At 41.8% G+C, this 23667-nt stretch overlaps 1 protein-coding gene and 1 non-coding gene across 2 annotated transcripts in view; both read left to right on the top strand.

The window, feature by feature from the left end:
• The window catches only part of LOC142187300 (tyrosinase-like), a 57238-nt gene that overhangs the window by 7429 nt on the left and 26142 nt on the right, over positions 1–23667 (top strand). The gene's annotated exons all lie outside the window — the stretch shown is intronic.
• On the top strand, positions 17486–17557 carry TRNAD-GUC (transfer RNA aspartic acid (anticodon GUC)). The gene has a single exon. It is a non-coding gene; the product is annotated as a tRNA-Asp (tRNA).

The following is a 23667-nucleotide window of genomic DNA, read 5'->3' as shown; positions in this document are numbered from 1 at the left end:
TGGAGCACAGTATATAGAATTATAGGAGAGGATTAGTCTGGAGCGCAGTATATAGTATTATAGGAGAGGATTAGTCTGGAGCGCAGTATATAGTATTATAGGAGAGGACTAGTCTGGAGCACAGTATATAGAATTATAGGAGAGGACTAGTCTGGAGCACAGTATATAGAATTATAGGAGAGGACTAGTCTGGAGCACAGTATATAGAATTATTGGAGAGGATTAGTCTGGAGCACAGTATATAGAATTATAGGGGAGGATTAGTCTGGAGCACAGTATATAGAATTATGTGAGAGGACTAGTCTGGAGCACAATATATAGAATTATAGGAGAGGACTAGTCTGGAGCACAGTATATAGAATTATAGGAGAGTACTAGTCCGGAGCACAGTATATAGAATTATAGGGGAGGACTAGTCCGGAGCACAGTATATAGAATTATAGGAGAGGACTAGTCTGGAGCACAGTATATAGAATTATAGGGGAGGACTAGTCCGGAGCACAGTATATAGAATTATAGGAGAGGACTAGTTTGGAGCACTGTATATAGAATTATAGGGGAGGATTAGTCTGGAGCACAGTATATAGAATTATAGGAGAGGACTAGTCTGGAGCACAGTATATAGAATTATAGGAGAGGACTAGTCTGGAACACAGTATATAGAATTATAGGAGAGGACTAGACTGGAGCACAGTATATAGTATTATAGGAGAGGATTAGTCTGGAGCACAGTATATAGAATTATAGGAGAGGATTAGTCTGGAGCACAGTATATAGAATTATAGGAGAGGATTAGTCTGGAGCACAGTATATAGAATTATAGGAGAGGAGTAGTCTGGAGCACAGTATATAGAATTATAGGAGAGGATTAGTCTGGAGCACAGTATATAGAATTATAGGAGAGGAGTAGTCTGGAGCACAGTATATAGAATTATAGGAGAGGATTAGTCTGGAGCACAGTATATAGAATTATAGGAGAGGAGTAGTCTGGAGCACAGTATATAGAATTATAGGAGAGGATTAGTCTGGAGCACAGTATATAGAATTATAGGAGAGGACTAGTCTGGAGCACAGTATATAGAATTATAGGAGAGGACTAGTCTGGAGCACAGTATATAGAATTATAGGAGAGGATTAGTCTGGAGCACAGTATATAGAATTATAGGAGAGGACTAGTCTGGAGCAAAGTATATAGTATTATAGGAGAGGATTAGTCTGGAGCGCAGTATATAGAATTATAGGAGAGGATTAGTCTGGAGCACAGTAAATAGAATTATAGGAGAGGATTAGTCTGGAGCACAGTATATAGAATTATAGGAGAGGAGTAGTCTGGAGCACAGTATATAGAATTATAGGAGAGGATTAGTCTGGAGCACAGTATATAGAATTATAGGAGAGGAGTAGTCTGGAGCACAGTATATAGTATTATAGGAGAGGATTAGTCTGGAGCACAGTATATAGAATTATAGGAGAGGACTAGTCTGGAGCACAGTATATAGAATTATAGGAGAGGATTAGTCTGGAGCACAGTATAAGGAATTATAGGAGAGGACTAGTCTGGAGCACAGTATATAGAATTATAGGAGAGGACTAGTCTGGAGCACAGTATATAATATTATAGGAGAGGATTAGTCTGGAGCACAGTATATAGAATTATAGGAGAGGACTAGCACAGTATATAGAATTATAGGAGAGGATTAGTCTGGAGCACAGTATATAGAATTATAGGAGAGGAGTAGTCTGGAGCACAATATATAGAATTATAGGAGAGGATTAGTCTGGAGCACAGTATATAGAATTATAGGAGAGGACTAGTCTGGAGCACAGTATATAGAATTATAGGAGAGGATTAGTCTGGAGCACAGTATATAGAATTATAGGAGTGGACTAGTCTGGAGCACAGTATATAGAATTATAGGAGAGGATTAGTCTGGAGCACAGTATATAGTATTATAGGAGAGGATTAGTCTGGAGCACAGTATATAGAATTATAGGAGAGGACTAGTCTGGAGCACAGTATATAGTATTATAGGAGAGGACTAGTCTGGAGCACAGTATATAGAATTATAGGAGAGGACTAGTCTGGAGCACAGTATATAGTATTATAGTAGAGGAGTAGTCTGGAGCACAGTATATAGTATTATAGGAGAGGACTAGTCTGGAGCACAGTATATAGAATTATAGGAGAGGAGTAGTCTGGAGCACAGTATATAGAATTATTGGAGAGGGCTAGTCTGAAGCACAGTATATAGAATTATAGGAGAGGACTAGTCTGGAGCACAGTATATAGAATTATAGGGGAGGTCTAGTCTGTAGCACAGTATATAGAATTATAGGAGAGGACTAGTCTGGAGCACGGTATATAGATTTATAGGGGAGGACTAGTCTGGAGTACAGTATATAGAATTATAGGAGAGGGCTAGTCTGGAGCACAGTATATAGAATTATAGGAGAGGATTAGTCTGGAGCACAGTATATAGAATTATAGGAGGAGGACTAGTCTGTTGCACAGTATATAGAATTATTGGAGAGGACTAGTCTGGAGCACAGTATATAGAATTATAGGAGAGGACTAGTCTGGAGCACGGTATATAGAATTATAGGAGAGGACTAGTCTGGAGCACAGTATATAGAATTATAGGAGAGGATTAGTCTGGAGCACAGTATATAGAATTATAGGAGAGGATTAGTCTGGAGCACAGTATATAGAATTATAGGAGAGGACTAGTCTGGAGCACAGTATATAGAATTATAGGAGAGGACTAGTCTGGAGCACAGTATATAGTATTATAGGAGAGGATTAGTCTGGAGCACAGTATATAGAATTATAGGAGAGGACTAGTCTGGAGCACAGTATATAGAATTATAGGAGAGGATTAATCTGGAGCACAGTATATAGAATTATAGGAGAGGAGTAGTCTGGAGCACAGTATATAGAATTATAGGAGAGGATTAGTCTGGAGCACAGTATATAGAATTATAGGAGAGGACTAGTCTGGAGCAAAGTATATAGTATTATAGGAGAGGATTAGTCTGGAGCGCAGTATATAGAATTATAGGAGAGGATTAGTCTGGAGCACAGTAAATAGAATTATAGGAGAGGATTAGTCTGGAGCACAGTATATAGAATTATAGGAGAGGAGTAGTCTGGAGCACAGTATATAGAATTATAGGAGAGGATTAGTCTGGAGCACAGTATATAGTATTATAGGAGAGGACTAGTCTGGAGCACAGTATATAGAATTATAGGAGAGGACTAGTCTGGAGCACAGTATATAGAATTATTGGAGAGGGCTAGTCTAAAGCACAGTATATAGAATTATAGGAGAGGACTAGTCTGGAGCACAGTATATAGAATTATAGGAGAGGGCTAGTCTAAAGCACAGTATATAGTATTATAGGTGAGGACTAGTCTGGAGCACAGTATATAGTATTATAGGAGAGGACTAGTCTGGAGCACAGTATATAGAATTATAGGGGAGGTCTAGTCTGTAGCACAGTATATAGAATTATTGGAGAGGACTAGTCTGGAGAACAGTATATAGAATTATTGGAGAGGACTAGTCTGGAGCACAGTATATAGAATTATTGGAGAGGACTAGTCTGGAGCACAGTATATAGAATTATAGGAGAGGACTAGTCTGGAGCACGGTATATAGATTTTTAGGAGAGGACTAGTCTGAAGCACGGTATATAGATTTATAGGGGAGGACTAGTCTGGAGTACAGTATATAGAATTATAGGAGAGGGCTAGTCTGTAGCACAGTATATAGAATTATTGGAGAGGACTAGTCTGGAGCACAGTATATAGAATTATAGGAGAGGACTAGTCTGGAGCACGGTATATAGATTTTTAGGAGAGGACTAGTCTGGAGCACGGTATATAGATTTATAGGGGAGGACTAGTCTGGAGTACAGTATATAGAATTATAGGGGAGGACTAGTCCGGAGCACAGTATATAGAATTATAGGAGAGGACTAGTCCGGAGCACAGTATATAGAATTATAGGAGAGAACTAGTCCGGAGCACAGTATATAGAATTATAGGGGAGGACTAGTCCGGAGCACAGTATATAGAATTATAGGAGAGGGCTAGTCTGGAGCACAGTATATAGAATTATAGGAGAGGACTAGTCTGGAGCACAGTATATAGAATTATAGGAGAGGACTAGTTTGGAGCACTGTATATAGAATTATAGTGGAGGATTAGTCTGGAGCACAGTATATAGAATTATAGGAGAGGACTAGTCTGGAGCACAGTATATAGAATTATAGGAGAGGACTAGTCTGGAGCACAGTATATAGAATTATAGGAGAGTACTAGTCTGGAGCACAGTATATAGAATTATTGGAGAGGACTAGTTTGGAGCACTGTATATAGAATTATAGGGGAGGAGTAGTCTGGAGCACAGTATATAGAATTATAGGAGAGGATTAGTCTGGAGCACAGTATATAGAATTATTGGAGAGGACTAGTTTGGAGCACTGTATATAGAATTATAGGGGAGGAGTAGTCTGGAGCGCAGTATATAGAATTATAGGAGAGGACTAGTCTGGAGCACAGTATATAGAATTATAGGAGAGGACTAGTCTGGAGCACAGTATATAGAATTATAGGAGAGGACTAGTCTGGAGCACAGTATATAGAATTATAGGAGAGTACTAGTCTGGAGCACAGTATATAGAATTATTGGAGAGGACTAGTTTGGAGCACTGTATATAGAATTATAGGGGAGGAGTAGTCTGGAGCACAGTATATAGAATTATAGGAGAGGATTAGTCTGGGGCACAGTATATAGAATAATAGGAGATGAGTAGTCTGGAGCACAGTATATAGAATTATTGGAGAGGACTAGTCTGGAGCACAGTATATAGAATTATAGGAGAGGAGTAGTCTGGAGCACAGTATATAGAATTATTGGAGAGGGCTAGTCTGAAGCACAGTATATAGAATTATAGGAGAGGACTAGTCTGGAGCACAGTATATAGAATTATAGGAGAGGACTAGTCTGGAGCACAGTATATAGTATTATAGGAGAGGACTAGTCTGGAGCACAGTATATAGTATTATAGGAGAGGATTAGTCTGGAGCACAGTATATAGAATTATAGGAGAGGACTAGTCTGGAGCACAGTATATAGAATTATAGGAGAGGATTAGTCTGGAGCACAGTATATAGAATTATAGGAGAGGGCTAGTCTGGAGCACAGTATATAGAATTATAGGAGAGGACTAGTCTGGAGCACAGTATATAGTATTATAGGAGAGGATTAGTCTGGAGCACAGTATATAGAATTATAGGAGAGGACTAGTCTGGAGCACAGTATATAGAATTATAGGAGAGGATTAGTCTGGAGCACAGTATATAGAATTATAGGAGAGGAGTAGTCTGGAGCACAGTATATAGAATTATAGGAGAGGATTAGTCTGGAGCACAGTATATAGAATTATAGGAGAGGACTAGTCTGGAGCAAAGTATATAGTATTATAAAAGAGGATTCGTCTGGAGCGCAGTATATAGAATTATAGGAGAGGATTAGTCTGGAGCACAGTATATAGAATTATAGGAGAGGATTAGTCTAGAGTACAGTATATAGAATTATAGGAAAGGAGTAGTCTGGAGCACAGTATATAGAATTATAGGAGAGGACTAGTCTGGAGCACAGTATATAGAATTATAGGAGAGGACTAGTCTGGAGCACAGTATATAGAATTATAGGAGAGGGCTAGTCTAGAGCACAGTATATAGAATTATAGGGGAGGTCTAGTCTGTAGCACAGTATATAGAATTATTGGAGAGGACTAGTCTGGAGCACAGTATATAGAATTATTGGAGAGGACTAGTCTGGAGCACAGTATATAGAATTATAGGAGAAGACTAGTCTGGAGCACGGTATATAGATTTTTAGGAGAGGACTAGTCTGGAGCACGGTATATAGATTTATAGGGGAGGACTAGTCTGGAGTACAGTATATAGAATTATAGGAGAGGGCTAGTCTGTAGCACAGTATATAGAATTATTGGAGAGGACTAGTCTGGAGCACAGTATATAGAATTATAGGAGAGGACTAGTCTGGAGCACAGTATATAGAATTATTGGAGAGGACTAGTCTGGAGCACAGTATATAGAATTATAGGGGAGGACTAGTCCGGAGCACATTATATAGAATTATAGGAGGAGGACTAGTCTGGGGCACAGTATATAGTAATATAGGAGAGGACTAGTCTGGGGCACAGTAAATAGAATTATAGGAGAGGAGTAGTCTGGAGCACGGTATATAGATTTATAGGGGAGGACTAGTCTGGAGTACAGTATATAGAATTATAGGGGAGGACTAGTCCGGAGCACAGTATATAGAATTATAGGAGGAGGACTAGTCTGGGGCACAGTATATAGTATTATAGGAGAGGACTAGTCTGGAGCACGGTATATAGAATTATAGGAGAGGATTAGTCTGGAGCACAGTATATAGAATTATAGGAGAGGACTAGTTTGGAGCACAGTATATAGAATTATAGGAGAGGACTAGTCTGGAGCACAGTATATAGTATTATAGGAGAGGAGTAGTCTGGAGCACAGTATATAGAATTATAGGAGAGGATTAGTCTGTAGCACAGTATATAGTATTATAGGAGAGGACTAGTTTGGAGCACAGTATATAGAATTATAGGAGAGGACTAGTCTGGAGCACAGTATATAGTATTATAGGAGAGGAGTAGTCTGGGGCACAGTAAATAGAATTATAGGAGAGGAGTAGTCTGGAGCACAGTATATAGAATTATAGGAGAGGACTAGTCTGGAGCACAGTATATAGAATTATAGGAGAGGACTAGTCTGGAGCACAGTATATAGAATTATAGGAGAGGACTAGTCTGGAGCACAGTATATAGAATTATAGGAGAGGATTAGTCTGGGGCACAGTAAATAGAATTATAGGAGAGGAGTAGTCTGGAGCACAGTATATAGAATTATAGGAGAGGACTAGTTTGGAGCACTGTATATAGAAATATAGGGGAGGATTAGTCTGGAGCACAGTATATAGAATTATAGGAGGAGGACTAGTCTGGGGCACAGTATATAGTATTATAGGAGAGGACTAGTCTGGGGCACAGTAAATAGAATTATAGGAGAGGAGTAGTCTGGAGCACAGTATATAGAATTATAGGAGAGGACTAGTCTGGAGCACAGTATATAGAATTATAGGAGAGGACTAGTCTGGAGCACAGTATATAGAATTATAGGAGAGGACTAGTCTGGAGCACAGTATATAGAATTATAGGAGAGGACTAGTCTGGAGCACAGTATATAGTATTATAGGAGAGGATTAGTCTGGAGCACAGTATATAGAATTATAGGAGAGGATTAGTCTGGAGCACAGTATATAGAATTATAGGAGAGGAGTAGTCTGGAGCACAGTATATAGAATTATAGGAGAGGATTAGTCTGGAGCACAGTATATAGAATTATAGGAGAGGAGTAGTCTGGAGCACAGTATATAGAATTATAGGAGAGGATTAGTCTGGAGCACAGTATATAGAATTATAGGAGAGGACTAGTCTGGAGCACAGTATATAGTATTATAGGAGAGGATTAGTCTGGAGCACAGTATATAGAATTATAGGAGAGGACTAGTCTGGAGCACAGTATATAGAATTATAGGAGAGGATTAGTCTGGAGCACAGTATATAGAATTATAGGAGAGGACTAGTCTGGAGCACAGTATATAGAATTATAGGAGAGGACTAGTCTGGAGCACAGTATATAATATTATAGGAGAGGATTAGTCTGGAGCACAGTATATAGAATTATAGGAGAGGACTAGCACAGTATATAGAATTATAGGAGAGGATTAGTCTGGAGCACAGTATATAGAATTATAGGAGAGGAGTAGTCTGGAGCACAATATATAGAATTATAGGAGAGGATTAGTCTGGAGCACAGTATATAGAATTATAGGAGAGGACTAGTCTGGAGCACAGTATATAGAATTATAGGAGAGGATTAGTCTGGAGCACAGTATATAGAATTATAGGAGTGGACTAGTCTGGAGCACAGTATATAGAATTATAGGAGAGGATTAGTCTGGAGCACAGTATATAGTATTATAGGAGAGGATTAGTCTGGAGCACAGTATATAGAATTATAGGAGAGGACTAGTCTGGAGCACAGTATATAGTATTATAGGAGAGGACTAGTCTGGAGCACAGTATATAGAATTATAGGAGAGGACTAGTCTGGAGCACAGTATATAGTATTATAGTAGAGGAGTAGTCTGGAGCACAGTATATAGTATTATAGGAGAGGACTAGTCTGGAGCACAGTATATAGAATTATAGGAGAGGAGTAGTCTGGAGCACAGTATATAGAATTATTGGAGAGGGCTAGTCTGAAGCACAGTATATAGAATTATAGGAGAGGACTAGTCTGGAGCACAGTATATAGAATTATAGGGGAGGTCTAGTCTGTAGCACAGTATATAGAATTATAGGAGAGGACTAGTCTGGAGCACGGTATATAGATTTATAGGGGAGGACTAGTCTGGAGTACAGTATATAGAATTATAGGAGAGGATTAGTCTGGAGCACAGTATATAGAATTATAGGAGGAGGACTAGTCTGTTGCACAGTATATAGAATTATTGGAGAGGACTAGTCTGGAGCACAGTATATAGAATTATAGGAGAGGACTAGTCTGGAGCACGGTATATAGAATTATAGGAGAGGACTAGTCTGGAGCACGGTATATAGATTTATAGGGGAGGACTAGTCTGGAGCACAGTATATAGAATTATAGGAGAGGATTAGTCTGGAGCACAGTATATAGAATTATAGGAGGAGGACTAGTCTGTTGCACAGTATATAGAATTATTGGAGAGGACTAGTCTGGAGCACAGTATATAGAATTATAGGAGAGGACTAGTCTGGAGCACGGTATATAGAATTATAGGAGAGGACTAGTCTGGAGCACAGTATATAGAATTATAGGAGAGGATTAGTCTGGAGCACAGTATATAGAATTATAGGAGAGGATTAGTCTGGAGCACAGTATATAGAATTATAGGAGAGGACTAGTCTGGAGCACAGTATATAGAATTATAGGAGAGGACTAGTCTGGAGCACAGTATATAGTATTATAGGAGAGGATTAGTCTGGAGCACAGTATATAGAATTATAGGAGAGGACTAGTCTGGAGCACAGTATATAGAATTATAGGAGAGGATTAATCTGGAGCACAGTATATAGAATTATAGGAGAGGAGTAGTCTGGAGCACAGTATATAGAATTATAGGAGAGGATTAGTCTGGAGCACAGTATATAGAATTATAGGAGAGGACTAGTCTGGAGCAAAGTATATAGTATTATAGGAGAGGATTAGTCTGGAGCGCAGTATATAGAATTATAGGAGAGGATTAGTCTGGAGCACAGTAAATAGAATTATAGGAGAGGATTAGTCTGGAGCACAGTATATAGAATTATAGGAGAGGAGTAGTCTGGAGCACAGTATATAGAATTATAGGAGAGGATTAGTCTGGAGCACAGTATATAGTATTATAGGAGAGGACTAGTCTGGAGCACAGTATATAGAATTATAGGAGAGGACTAGTCTGGAGCACAGTATATAGAATTATTGGAGAGGGCTAGTCTAAAGCACAGTATATAGAATTATAGGAGAGGACTAGTCTGGAGCACAGTATATAGAATTATAGGAGAGGGCTAGTCTAAAGCACAGTATATAGTATTATAGGTGAGGACTAGTCTGGAGCACAGTATATAGTATTATAGGAGAGGACTAGTCTGGAGCACAGTATATAGAATTATAGGGGAGGTCTAGTCTGTAGCACAGTATATAGAATTATTGGAGAGGACTAGTCTGGAGCACAGTATATAGAATTATTGGAGAGGACTAGTCTGGAGCACAGTATATAGAATTATTGGAGAGGACTAGTCTGGAGCACAGTATATAGAATTATAGGAGAGGACTAGTCTGGAGCACGGTATATAGATTTTTAGGAGAGGACTAGTCTGGAGCACGGTATATAGATTTATAGGGGAGGACTAGTCTGGAGTACAGTATATAGAATTATAGGAGAGGGCTAGTCTGTAGCACAGTATATAGAATTATTGGAGAGGACTAGTCTGGAGCACAGTATATAGAATTATAGGAGAGGACTAGTCTGGAGCACGGTATATAGATTTTTAGGAGAGGACTAGTCTGGAGCACGGTATATAGATTTATAGGGGAGGACTAGTCTGGAGTACAGTATATAGAATTATAGGGGAGGACTAGTCCGGAGCACAGTATATAGAATTATAGGAGAGGACTAGTCCGGAGCACAGTATATAGAATTATAGGAGAAAACTAGTCCGGAGCACAGTATATAGAATTATAGGGGAGGACTAGTCTGGAGCACAGTATATAGAATTATAGGAGAGGGCTAGTCTGGAGCACAGTATATAGAATTATAGGAGAGGACTAGTCTGGAGCACAGTATATAGAATTATAGGAGAGGACTAGTTTGGAGCACTGTATATAGAATTATAGTGGAGGATTAGTCTGGAGCACAGTATATAGAATTATAGGAGAGGACTAGTCTGGAGCACAGTATATAGAATTATAGGAGAGGACTAGTCTGGAGCACAGTATATAGAATTATAGGAGAGTACTAGTCTGGAGCACAGTATATAGAATTATTGGAGAGGACTAGTTTGGAGCACTGTATATAGAATTATAGGGGAGGAGTAGTCTGGAGCACAGTATATAGAATTATAGGAGAGGATTAGTCTGGAGCACAGTATATAGAATTATTGGAGAGGACTAGTTTGGAGCACTGTATATAGAATTATAGGGGAGGAGTAGTCTGGAGCACAGTATATAGAATTATAGGAGAGGACTAGTCTGGAGCACAGTATATAGAATTATAGGAGAGGACTAGTCTGGAGCACAGTATATAGAATTATAGGAGAGGACTAGTCTGGAGCACAGTATATAGAATTATAGGAGAGTACTAGTCTGGAGCACAGTATATAGAATTATTGGAGAGGACTAGTTTGGAGCACTGTATATAGAATTATAGGGGAGGAGTAGTCTGGAGCACAGTATATAGAATTATAGGAGAGGATTAGTCTGGGGCACAGTATATAGAATTATAGGAGATGAGTAGTCTGGAGCACAGTATATAGAATTATTGGAGAGGACTAGTCTGGAGCACAGTATATAGAATTATAGGAGAGGAGTAGTCTGGAGCACAGTATATAGAATTATTGGAGAGGGCTAGTCTGAAGCACAGTATATAGAATTATAGGAGAGGAGTAGTCTGGAGCACAGTATATAGAATTATAGGAGAGGAGTAGTCTGGAGCACAGTATATAGAATTATAGGAGAGGACTAGTCTGGAGCACGGTATATAGATTTATAGGGGAGGACTAGTCTGGAGTACAGTATATAGAATTATAGGAGAGGGCTAGTCTGGAGCACAGTATATAGAATTATAGGAGGAGGACTAGTCTGGGGCACAGTATATAGAATTATTGGAGAGGACTAGTCTGGAGCACAGTATATAGAATTATAGGAGAGGACTAGTCTGGAGCACGGTATATAGATTTATAGGAGAGGACTAGTCTGGAGCACAGTATATAGAATTATAGGAGAGGATTAGTCTGGAGCACAGTATATAGAATTATAGGAGAGGATTAGTCTGGGGCACAGTATATAGAATTATTGGAGAGGACTAGTCTGGAGCACAGTATATAGAATTATAGGAGAGGACTATTCTGGAGCACAGTATATAGTATTATAGGAGAGGATTAGTCTGGAGCACAGTATATAGAATTATAGGAGAGGATTAGTCTGGAGCACAGTATATAGAATTATAGGAGAGGACTAGTCTGGAGCACAGTATATAGAATTATAGGAGAGGACTAGTCTGGAGCACAGTATGTAGAATTATAGGAGAGGACTAGTCTGGAGCACAGTATATAGTATTATAGGAGAGGATTAGTCTGGAGCACAGTATATAGTATTATAGGAGAGGGCTAGTCTGGAGCACAGTATATAGAATTATAGGAGAGGATTAGTCTGGAGCACAGTATATAGAATTATAGGAGAGGAGTAGTCTGGAGCACAGTATATAGAATTATAGGAGAGGATTAGTCTGGAGCACAGTATATAGAATTATAGGAGAGGACTAGTCTGGAGCACAGTATATAGAATTATAGGAGAGGATTAATCTGGAGCACAGTATATAGTATTATAGGAGAGGACTAGTCTGCAGCACAGTATATAGAATTATAGGAGATGAGTAGTCTGGAGCACAGTATATAGTATTATAGGAGAGAAGTAGTCTGGAGCACAGTATATAGAATTATAGGAGAGGACTAGTCTGGAGCACAGTATATAGAATTATAGGAGAGGGCTAGTCTGGAGCACAGTATATAGAATTATAGGAGAGGATTAGTCTGGAGCACAGTATATAGAATTATAGGAGAGGATTAGTCTGGAGCACAGTATATAGAATTATAGGAGTGGACTAGTCTGGAGCACAGTATATAGAATTATAGGAGAGGATTAGTCTGGAGCACAGTATATAGTATTATAGGAGAGGACTTGTTTGGAGCACAGTATATAGAATTATAGGAGAGGACTAGTCTGGAGCACAGTATATAGTATTATAGGAGAGGAGTAGTCTGGAGCACAGTATATAGTATTATAGGAGAGGAATAGTCTGGAGCACAGTATATAGAATTATAGGAGAGGACTAGTCTGGAGCACAGTATATAGAATTATAGGAGAGGATTAGTCTGGAGCACAGTATATAGAATTATAGGAGAGGATTAATCTGGAGCACAGTATATAGTATTATAGGAGAGGACTAGTCTGCAGCACAGTATATAGAATTATAGGAGATGAGTAGTCTGGAGCACAGTATATAGTATTATAGGAGAGAAGTAGTCTGGAGCACAGTATATAGAATTATAGGAGAGGACTAGTCTGGAGCACAGTATATAGAATTATAGGAGAGGGCTAGTCTGGAGCACAGTATATAGAATTATAGGAGAGGATTAGTCTGGAGCACAGTATATAGAATTATAGGAGAGGATTAGTCTGGAGCACAGTATATAGAATTATAGGAGTGGACTAGTCTGGAGCACAGTATATAGAATTATAGGAGAGGATTAGTCTGGAGCACAGTATATAGTATTATAGGAGAGGACTTGTTTGGAGCACAGTATATAGAATTATAGGAGAGGACTAGTCTGGAGCACAGTATATAGTATTATAGGAGAGGAGTAGTCTGGAGCACAGTATATAGTATTATAGGAGAGGAATAGTCTGGAGCACAGTATATAGAATTATAGGAGAGGACTAGTCTGGAGCACAGTATATAGAATTATAGGAGAGGATTAGTCTGGAGCACAGTATATAGAATTATAGGAGAGGATTAATCTGGAGCACAGTATATAGTATTATAGGAGAGGACTAGTCTGCAGCACAGTATATAGAATTATAGGAGATGAGTAGTCTGGAGCACAGTATATAGTATTATAGGAGAGAAGTAGTCTGGAGCACAGTATATAGAATTATAGGAGAGGACTAGTCTGGAGCACAGTATATAGAATTATAGGAGAGGGCTAGTCTGGAGCACAGTATATAGAATTATAGGAGAGGATTAGTCTGGAGCACAGTATATAGAATTATAGGAGAGGATTAGTCTGGAGCACAGTATATAGAATTATAGGAGTGGACTAGTCTGGAGCACAGTATATAGAATTATAGGAGAGGATTAGTCTGGAGCACAGTATATAGTATTATAGGAGAGGACTTGTTTGGAGCACAGTATATAGAATTATAGGAGAGGAGTAGTCTGGAGCACAGTATATAGTATTATAGGAGAGGAGTAGTCTGGAGCACAGTATATAGTATTATAGGAGAGGAATAGTCTGGAGCACAGTATATAGAATTATAGGAGAGGATTAGTCTGGAGCACAGTATATAGTATTATAGGAGAGGACTTGTTTGGAGCACAGTATATAGAATTATAGGAGAGGACTAGTCTGGAGCACAGTATATAGTATTATAGGAGAGGAGTAGTCTGGAGCACAGTATATAGTATTATAGGAGAGGAATAGTCTGGAGCACAGTATATAGAATTATAGGAGAGGATTAGTCTGGAGCACAGTATATAGAATTATAGGAGAGGATTAATCTGGAGCACAGTATATAGTATTATAGGAGAGGACTAGTCTGCAGCACAGTATATAGAATTATAGGAGATGAGTAGTGGAGTAAAGTTTAGTTAGATTTAAAGAGGACCTGTCATCAGATTGGGCACAGGCAGTTCTATATACTGCTGAATTCAGCGCACTGTCGGCTTTCCCGATCTGTGCCCGGTGTAAAGCGCTATTGGTCCCAGTACCGTAGCGCCTTACAGTCAGAAGGGCGTTCCTGACAGTCAGCCAGGAATGTCCTTCTCCACAGCAGTGCCTATCGCGCTGTAGAGTGTGAGCGGGGAGGAACGCCCCCTCCCCTCCTGATAATACTGGTCTATGGACGAGCTGTGCGAGCAGAGGGAGGGGGCGTTCCTCCCCGCTCACACTCTACAGCGCGATAGGCGCTGCTGGGCAGAAGGGCGTCCCTGGCTAACTGTCAGGAACGCCCTTCTGACTGTAAGGCGCTACGGTACTGGGACCAATAGCGCTTTACCTGGGGCACAGATCGGGAAAGCCGACAGTGCAGTGAATTCTGTGAATTCTGTGCAGTGAATTCTGTGCAGTGAATTCAGCGCACTGTCAGCTTTCCAGCAGTATATAGAACTGCCTGTGCCCCACACCATGAAAGGTTATAGGAGAGGCAGGAGGGAATATTTCTGCTCTGCGATCCTGTGACTGCAGTGACTTCATACACTGGACTGTTCATCCTTTCACTGCAATAAATGTAATTTGGTTATATTTTTTTTGTATTCGTGTCAGATTTGCAGATTCCTGTGACGATTACTGAATGTTGCTGCAGTCTGATCTGTGACTCTCCACAATCAGTGTTTTCCATTATTTACTGACAAAGTTAGTCCTGTTAATGTAAAATCTTTTGTTAAAGGGGTCTCTTTAACCCTTTCTCCTCTCCCCTACACGTTTTCTGCTCATTCCAGCTCGCAGCTCTTGCTGTATACAGTGAGAGAAGAGAATACAGATATATAAGAGTTATCACCTCAACATTGAGCAAGACTGGAACCTAGGCAACCAACTGTAAAAAAAATCAGATGGGAAATGTGGCTGTATCGGGTAGATAGATAAGGCAATGTATTGCTGAAGACACTGCCATTAGCTTCAACTTCAAATCTGAATATGATCCTTGAGGGTGGATTACCCCTTTAGGGTTTGGTTTTTTTTGGCCAATAATATTTTATCTTGCTAAATACACATAAAGTGATAAGAGTTTTTCTCCCAACTGCTGCCATTATGCTGTAGCAAGGAGGGGCATTTTCTGCAGACCACCCATACCTTTTCTGTGGCACATGCCTTGCAGAGGCGTCACTGTGGGGCCATTGTACTGTTTGGGGCGCTATGGAACAATTATTCTGTTTGGAGCACCAAAGTGGCATTATACTGTCTGTGGGCATGAATGGGGTGTTATACTGTGGTAGGGCACCAATGGGGCAATATACCATGTGTAGGCCCATAAGGTCGTGTGTGGGGGCATTAAGAAGGTATTATACTCTGTGGTGAAACTAATGTGGTACCATATTGTTTTGGGAGCACTTTGGGGCTTTATATTATGTGAGGGTACTAATCGTTGTTTAGAATGTTAATCTGTTTTCGCTTAGTCCTAACAGCAGCACAATGTGGGGTCTTCTGCCCCTGTGTGCTGACGGGATAGGTGGATCTTTTAATCAGCGCCCACTAACCTTAGAAAAGGTGTTGTTAGCCAAAGTGATGCCGAACGGCAAGGCTGTGAACTGAAAATACCTCCTGTGGCTGGACACCGAAACAGCAATCCTCAGAAATTTCCTGTGAGGCGGATATACTGGAACATGCAGGTAGGCGTCCTTTAAGTTCTAGGGTAACCATGATGTTGCCTTGGTCCAGGAAAAAAGGTAACTGATTTCACCATCTGAATGGGCTTCTTCCTGATGAAGCAGTTTAGATACCTGAGATCTATAACCATTCTGGGGCGTACACCCTCTGGCCCGCTTCTGACGTAGGACCATCCACCAGAGGTACTTTGCTCAGGTATTCTTGGATGGCCTTTTCCAGTACAGCCTGCCTTATTGCAGGCAAAGGAGGGGTAAGAATGAACCAGTCCTGTGGTGGGAAAAGAAAATTGACCGCATACCCACGCTGTATTACATATAACACCTAAGGGTCTTGAATTTTCTCTTGCCAACTGGTGAAAAAAGGAGAAAGGCGTCCCCCGATAGGAGTGCTCATGGCCACAGGAGGAGGAAAACTGGTGTCAAAAGTTGGGCCTCGTTTTGTCCCCATCCCTGGGGAACTTGCACCTTGCCCCTCTAACCTGATATCTAGCCAGCCTCTGGTATTGGGATCTAGGCTGGCCCAATTGTTGGCAATTCCTAGACCGAGTAGAAGGACCTGACCTTCCCCTGAAGGACTGAGGCAGACTCCTACCATTCTAGTCAGAGAGACCCTCCAGGATATCGTACAGGCCCTTACCAAACAATTTACCCAGTACAAACGGAAAGGAGCATAGAATTATCTACCCTCCAGGGTCTCAGCCACAAGGGCCTTCTTACCACAGTTTAAAGGGCCATGGACTTAGAAGCCATCCTCACTTAATGCAGGGAGGCCTCCATCAAAAAATCCACAGCCATGGAGGACGAAACCAAGAAAGACAACAACATCACTTGACACACCAGAGTCGATGTCCTTCTCCATGTGTGAGAGGTCCACACGCAGACTGTTAGCAACCTCACTAGAGGCGATGGATAAAGAGGCTTGGGCCGAAGCTGCAGAGTGGGCTCTCCTAAGCGTACACTACTTACACCTATTTATCTGATCCTGAAGATTTGATCCGTCATCTGCTGGATCCACAGTATTGGCCGCAGGACAATCTGGCCACAAACATATCCACCTTTTGAGGGGGTTCCCCAACAACTCTGCTGGGACTCGGCCATAGGGAACAAGGTCTTGAACCTCTTAGAAATAATAGGAGTCTTCTCCAGATATTTCCACTCCAACTCCATGGCTCTATCCAGCGACTCATCCACCTGGAAGGCCCTGGCCCCCCTACTGGTGGTACTAGAGGCTTCCTCAATCTCAATGTTGCGGTCCCTTGACCTGACGGACTTCAGCAGATGGTTCATGTTTTCCAGGGGAAACAGCGGCCTGCCGAAATACTCTGAGGCCACCTCCTCAGATGAATGTACCTCGTTGAGCACCTGGAACTCTTCTTCCAAAGGCACCGGACGCAGACTCTTCTCCACACGGGGTCTTTTTGAGAGTTGAAAGAGTGTATATATGGAGGACTTTGTATTCCTCGTTAGTATAGTGGTAAGTATCCCCGCCTGTCATGCGGGAGACCGGGGTTCGATTCCCCGACGGGGAGGCTAGAGATTTCTGAAATTTCCCCATTGTGGGACTATTAAAGGAATATCTTATCTTATCTTATAAAGAAGATTCTATCACATCACGAACTGATGGGTCTTCTGAAGGGGTCCCGCAGCACTGATAACAATGGGTAGAGTCGTACCCGTCAGGCAAGGGGATGTTACATTCTAAATGAGCAAGGTGCTTGCGTTTAAAGGATCTCTTCCTAGAGTTGCCGCCACCACCTGAAGCAGAGGAGAACATCTGAGAAAGCAAAAAGAAGGACAAGGAAAGTCAGAACAAGCCATTGATACTACTCGCCAGAGGAAAGAGCGCCATTATCTTAGGCATGCAGAAGTAGCCAAGTATAACAAACCTGCCAGCTGAACGCTCACACAGCAAGTCACAATGCCAAGTACTGAGGCCAAACTCAAAGAGAGACAAGTCATCTCTACACCCACAGGCGTGGCCTTATCTAGGGGAGGAACAGGAAAGGAGGTGTGCCTCATCAAAAACATTCCCTCCCCCCTCACCACCCTGATTTTACAGTGGCAAACGGAGCCCCCCCACCCCCACCCGCCTGGCTCAAGCCGTGCCATGTAGATGCCTGGGAAAAGGAAGTAACCCAATCTTTTACCAATCAAGAGCACAGTCAGCTCCTGGAGAGCTCTCATGGTTTCTCAAGGTGTATATGTAGTCATGAAAGGTCTTATAAGACAGTCATGGGATGGTATAAGAAAACACAAGAGAGAGCACCGCGCGGCACCTTGTGCATTACCCTTTTAAAGCCATTCCACAAAGTATTACTCAACATATAATCACCTTTAAGTGCTGTGAAATGGTCTCAGCGCTCAGATATCACTTCATAGACAAAATGGCTAGTAGCTGGCAGATCCTAACCGTCAAAGCACGTATGCATGGTACTATACAGAAGGGGACCTATCCAACCAACTTCTACAGAAGTATCAAATGGATAAAAGGATCTGCGCTTACCAACCCTAGTTCTTGTTTCATTCGTTTATTAAAGCCTCACACAACGCGTTTCGAAACTGAAAGCTGGTTTCTTCTTCAGGTGTACAAAGGACCAGCTTTCAGTTCCGAAACGCGTTGTGTGTGAGGCTTTAACAAACAAATGAAACAAGAACTAGGGTTGGTAAGCGCGGATCCTTTTATCCATTTGATACTTCTGTAGAAGTTGGTTGGATAGGTCTCCTTCTGTATAGTGGGATGGTATAAGACACCCTCTATTCTACTCAAGTGTGGTCTTGCTGTGTCAGACACATAATGGCCGTGTGGTCAGGTAGCAGCCAATATCCTACTAATATTATACATGTGACAGTTTGGATGTTTGTTACTCAGTCATGCAAAAACAGCTGAATTTGGATGAGATTTGTCCCATAGATACTCTGTAACCTGGAGTAACACATCGGCTACTTTGTATCCCGGTAAATGACATGGCTTCACTACTGTTCTGGATTTATGGTCACATACTATATTACATGTCCCATAGATACTCTGTAACCTGGAGTAACACATCGGCTACTTTGTATCTGGGTACATGACATGGCTTCACTACTGTTCTGGATTTATGGTCACATACTATATTACACTGCTCCTGCAGCCGCTTATCTCAGATCCCAGGTCTGTTATCTCTCTATGTAACACTCAGCTAACCCTCAGTCCATTGTGTACAAGCATCTGCATATTATCTGATCTGCTCCAGGCAGTGCTGACACACTGGATGGGAAAACACCTTTAATCCAAATTGGCAGTTTGCTAATATTAAACATGTCAGGGAAAAGAAAATCTAATTTGTCGCAAAATTCTAAAACAAGGAGAGCTGTGAAGGAAGCCAGAAGTCACAGAGTTCTCCTCTAGCGGAGCTCAGGGGGATTGAGCAAGCTGGGTGTCAAGTGGCACTTAGAGCAACTAAAATGCCGGAGCAGGTGGATCTTTCACATGAACAACAGGCTCATTATATGGCGTCCCGGTGAGTTGCTGAGATGCCGGAACAATCACAGTGCGAGAAACAAGCTCAGCCGTAGGCGAGCTTGACAGCTGCCGAAACGCCAGAGCAGGGGGATCATCAATGCCAACAACACACTCATTATATAGCTTCCCAGCGAGCTGCTGAGATGCCAGAACAATCACGGGCATGGTGCGAGGAATGAGTTCAACGGCTGGACAGCTTGACAACTGCCGAAAAGCTGGAGCAGGCGGATCATCGATGGCAGTTTGCTGAATATAGGCGGATCATTGACGCCAACAACACAAAGTCGCAGGAAGGGGCTCGTTTCCCATATCTGTTGGTGTATTTAAATCACCCTCTTTAGGAAGGAGAGATCTAAAATAAATCTTAATAGTGTGTGTGGTCTGCAAGTGACATTTATGAATATTAACCCTTTCCATCAGGCAGATGCTCCTTTGCTCCTTTGCAGATGCGCCATTTCTCTGATCATAGATGCAAAGATGTTCATTTTCAGTTATTGGCTGCAAAAATACCCCCCTCCACCTGCCAATGGGGAGCGGAGTCAGGGCCACTTTGTAAAGATCTGGCTCCCTTGGATAACTGACAGATCTATCTACTCTCTCCACGTCTGCTTGTTCAAGAGGAGTCTGAGTAGACCCAGCCCTCCGTCCCCCATCCTCCGCTGACGTTGTAGTTTTCTGGCACTTGTGTGTATTGTCCAATGCCAGATGTTTCTGCGGCTACACCAAAGGTTCTGCATAAACCACACGATCCCAACATTCATATGGGTGCAGGATGGCTACAAAATCAGGCAGTCTAGTAGACTCAAACATGACCATGGCATTCGGGGGGTTCTGCCATGTTACCACCTCCCTAGCAACCCCTGCAGCGACCCCAAATTCCCTTTTTCTATAAAAAATGAATTATATATATATATATATATATATATATATATATATATATATATAAACTAAAAATTTATAAAAACAATGCAAATTTGGTATTGTTGCGTCTGTAACAACCTGTACAATAAAACAGAAACAATATTTAATGTACACGGTGAATGTCGGAAAAAAAAAAAACTGAAAAAAACACGCCAGAAGTAGTGATTATTCGCCATCTCACCTTACAAAATATGCTATAAAAAGCGATCAAAAAGTCTTATGTACCCCGCAACAGTAACAATACAAAGCACAGGCCGCCCCGCAAAATATAAGCCCCCAACCAACACTGTCAACCGAAAAATATAAATGTCACACCTCCCAGGAAATCACTGATTTATGTCCCCAAATGGGTTTTTGTTATGCAGAAATAGTAACACAAAAAATATAAATGAGGAATTGCCGTAACTGTACCGACCCACAGAATAACAGTCACATGTTACTTATACTGTACACTGCACGCCGTAACCATACCGACCCACAAAATAACAGTCACATGTTACTTATACTGTACACTACACGCCGTAACCGTACCGACCCGCAGAATAAAGGTCACATGTTACTTATATTGCACACTACACGCCGTAACTGTACCGACCCGCAGAATAAAGGTCACATGTTACTTATACTGTACACTGCACGCCGTAACCGTACTGACCCACAGAATAACAGTCACATGTTACTTATACTGTACATTGCACGCCGTAACCGTACTGACCCACAGAATAACAGTCACATGTTACTTATACTGTACACTGCACGCCGTAACCGTACTGACCCACAGAATAACAGTCACATGTTACTTATACTGTACATTGCACGCCGTAACCGTACTGACCCACAGAATAACAGTCACATGTTACTTATACTGTACACTGCACGCCGTAACCGTACTGACCCACAGAATAACGGTCACATGTTATTTATACTGTACACTGCACGCCGTAACCATACCGACCCACAGAATAACAGTCACATGTTACTTATACTGTACACTACACGCCGTAACCGTACCGACCCGCAGAATAACAGTCACATGTTACTTATACTGTACACTGCATGCTGTAACCATACCGACCCACAGAATAAAGGTCACATGTTACTTATACTGTACACTGCACGCCGTAACCATACCGGCCCACAGAATAACAGTCACATGTTACGTATACTGTACACTGCACACCGTAACCATACCGACCCGCAGAATAAAGGCCACATGTTACTTATACTGTACACTGCACGCCGTCACCGTACTGACCCACAGAATAACAGTCACATGTTACTTATACTGTACACTGCACGCCGTAACCGTACCGACCCGCAGAATAACAGTCACATGTTACTTATACTGTACACTGCATGCCGTAACCGTACCGACCCCCAGAATAACAGTCACATGTTACTTATACTGTACACTGCACACCGTAACCATACCGACCCGCAGAATAACGGTCACATGTTACTTATACTGTACACTGCACACCGTAACCATACCGACCCGCAGAATAACAGTCACATGTTACTTATACTGTACACTGCACGCCGTAACCATACCGACCCGCAGAATAAAGGTCACATGTTACTTATACTGTACACTGCACGCCGTAACCGTACCGACCCGCAGAATAACAGTCACATGTTACGTATACTGTACACTGCACGCCGTAACCGTACCGACCCACAGAATAACAGTCACATGTTACTTATACTGTACACTGCACGCCGTAACCATACCGACCCGCAGAATAACAGTCACATGTTACGTATACTGTACACTGCACACCGTAACCATACCGACCCGCAGAATAAAGGTCACATGTTACTTATACTGTACACTGCACGCCGTAACCGTACCGACCCGCAGAATAACAGTCACATGTTACGTATACTGTACACTGCACACCGTAACCATACCGACCCGCAGAATAAAGGTCACATGTTACTTATACTGTACACTGCACGCCGTAACCGTACCGACCCGCAGAATAACAGTCACATGTTACTTATACTGTACACTGCACACCGTAACCGCACCGAGCCACAGAATAACGGTCACATGTTACTTATACTGTACACTGCACGCCGTAACCGTACCGACCCCCAGAATAACGGTCACATGTTACTTATACTGTACACTGCACGCCGTAACCGTACCGACCCGCAGAATAACAGTCATGTTACTTATACTGTACACTGCACACCGTAACCGTACCGACCCGCAGAATAAAGGTCACATGTTACTTATACTGTACACTGCACGCCGTAACCGTACCGACCCACAGAATAAAGGTCACATGTTACTTATACTGTACACGGCACACCGTAACCGTACCGACCCACAGAATAAAGGTCACATGTTACTTATACTGTACACTGCATGCCGTAACCGTACCGACCCGCAGAATAACAGTCACATGTTACTTATACTGTACACTGCACGCCGTAACCGTACCGACCCGCAGAATAACAGTCACATGTTACTTATACTGTACACTGCACGCCGTAACCGTACCGACCCCCAGAATAACAGTCACATGTTACTTATACTGTACACTGCACGCCGTAACCGTACCGACCCACAGAATAACGGTCACATGTTACTTATACTGTACACTGCACACCGTAACCATACCGACCCGCAGAATAAAGGTCACATGTTACTTATACTGTACACTGCACGCCGTAACCGTACCGACCCGCAGAATAACAGTCACATGTTACGTATACTGTACACTGCACACCGTAACCATACCGACCCGCAGAATAAAGGTCACATGTTACTTATACTGTACACTGCACGCCGTAACCGTACCGACCCGCAGAATAACAGTCACATGTTACTTATACTGTACACTGCACACCGTAACCGCACCGAGCCACAGAATAACGGTCACATGTTACTTATACTGTACACTGCACGCCGTAACCGTACCGACCCCCAGAATAACGGTCACATGTTACTTATACTGTACACTGCACGCCGTAACCGTACCGACCCGCAGAATAACAGTCATGTTACTTATACTGTACACTGCACACCGTAACCGTACCGACCCACAGAATAACAGTCACATGTTACTTATACTGTACACTGCATGCCGTAACCATACCGACCCACAGAATAACAGTCACATGTTACTTATACTGTACACTGCACACCGTAACCATACCGACCCGCAGAATAAAGGTCACATGTTACTTATACTGTACACTGCACGC

Source organism: Leptodactylus fuscus, unplaced genomic scaffold, assembly GCF_031893055.1.
Source record: "Leptodactylus fuscus isolate aLepFus1 unplaced genomic scaffold, aLepFus1.hap2 HAP2_SCAFFOLD_177, whole genome shotgun sequence".
In the NCBI taxonomy this organism is placed as follows: domain Eukaryota; kingdom Metazoa; phylum Chordata; class Amphibia; order Anura; family Leptodactylidae; genus Leptodactylus; species Leptodactylus fuscus.
Note: the sequence above shows the minus strand (reverse complement) of the source record. Positions and strands in the feature narration are given on the sequence as shown.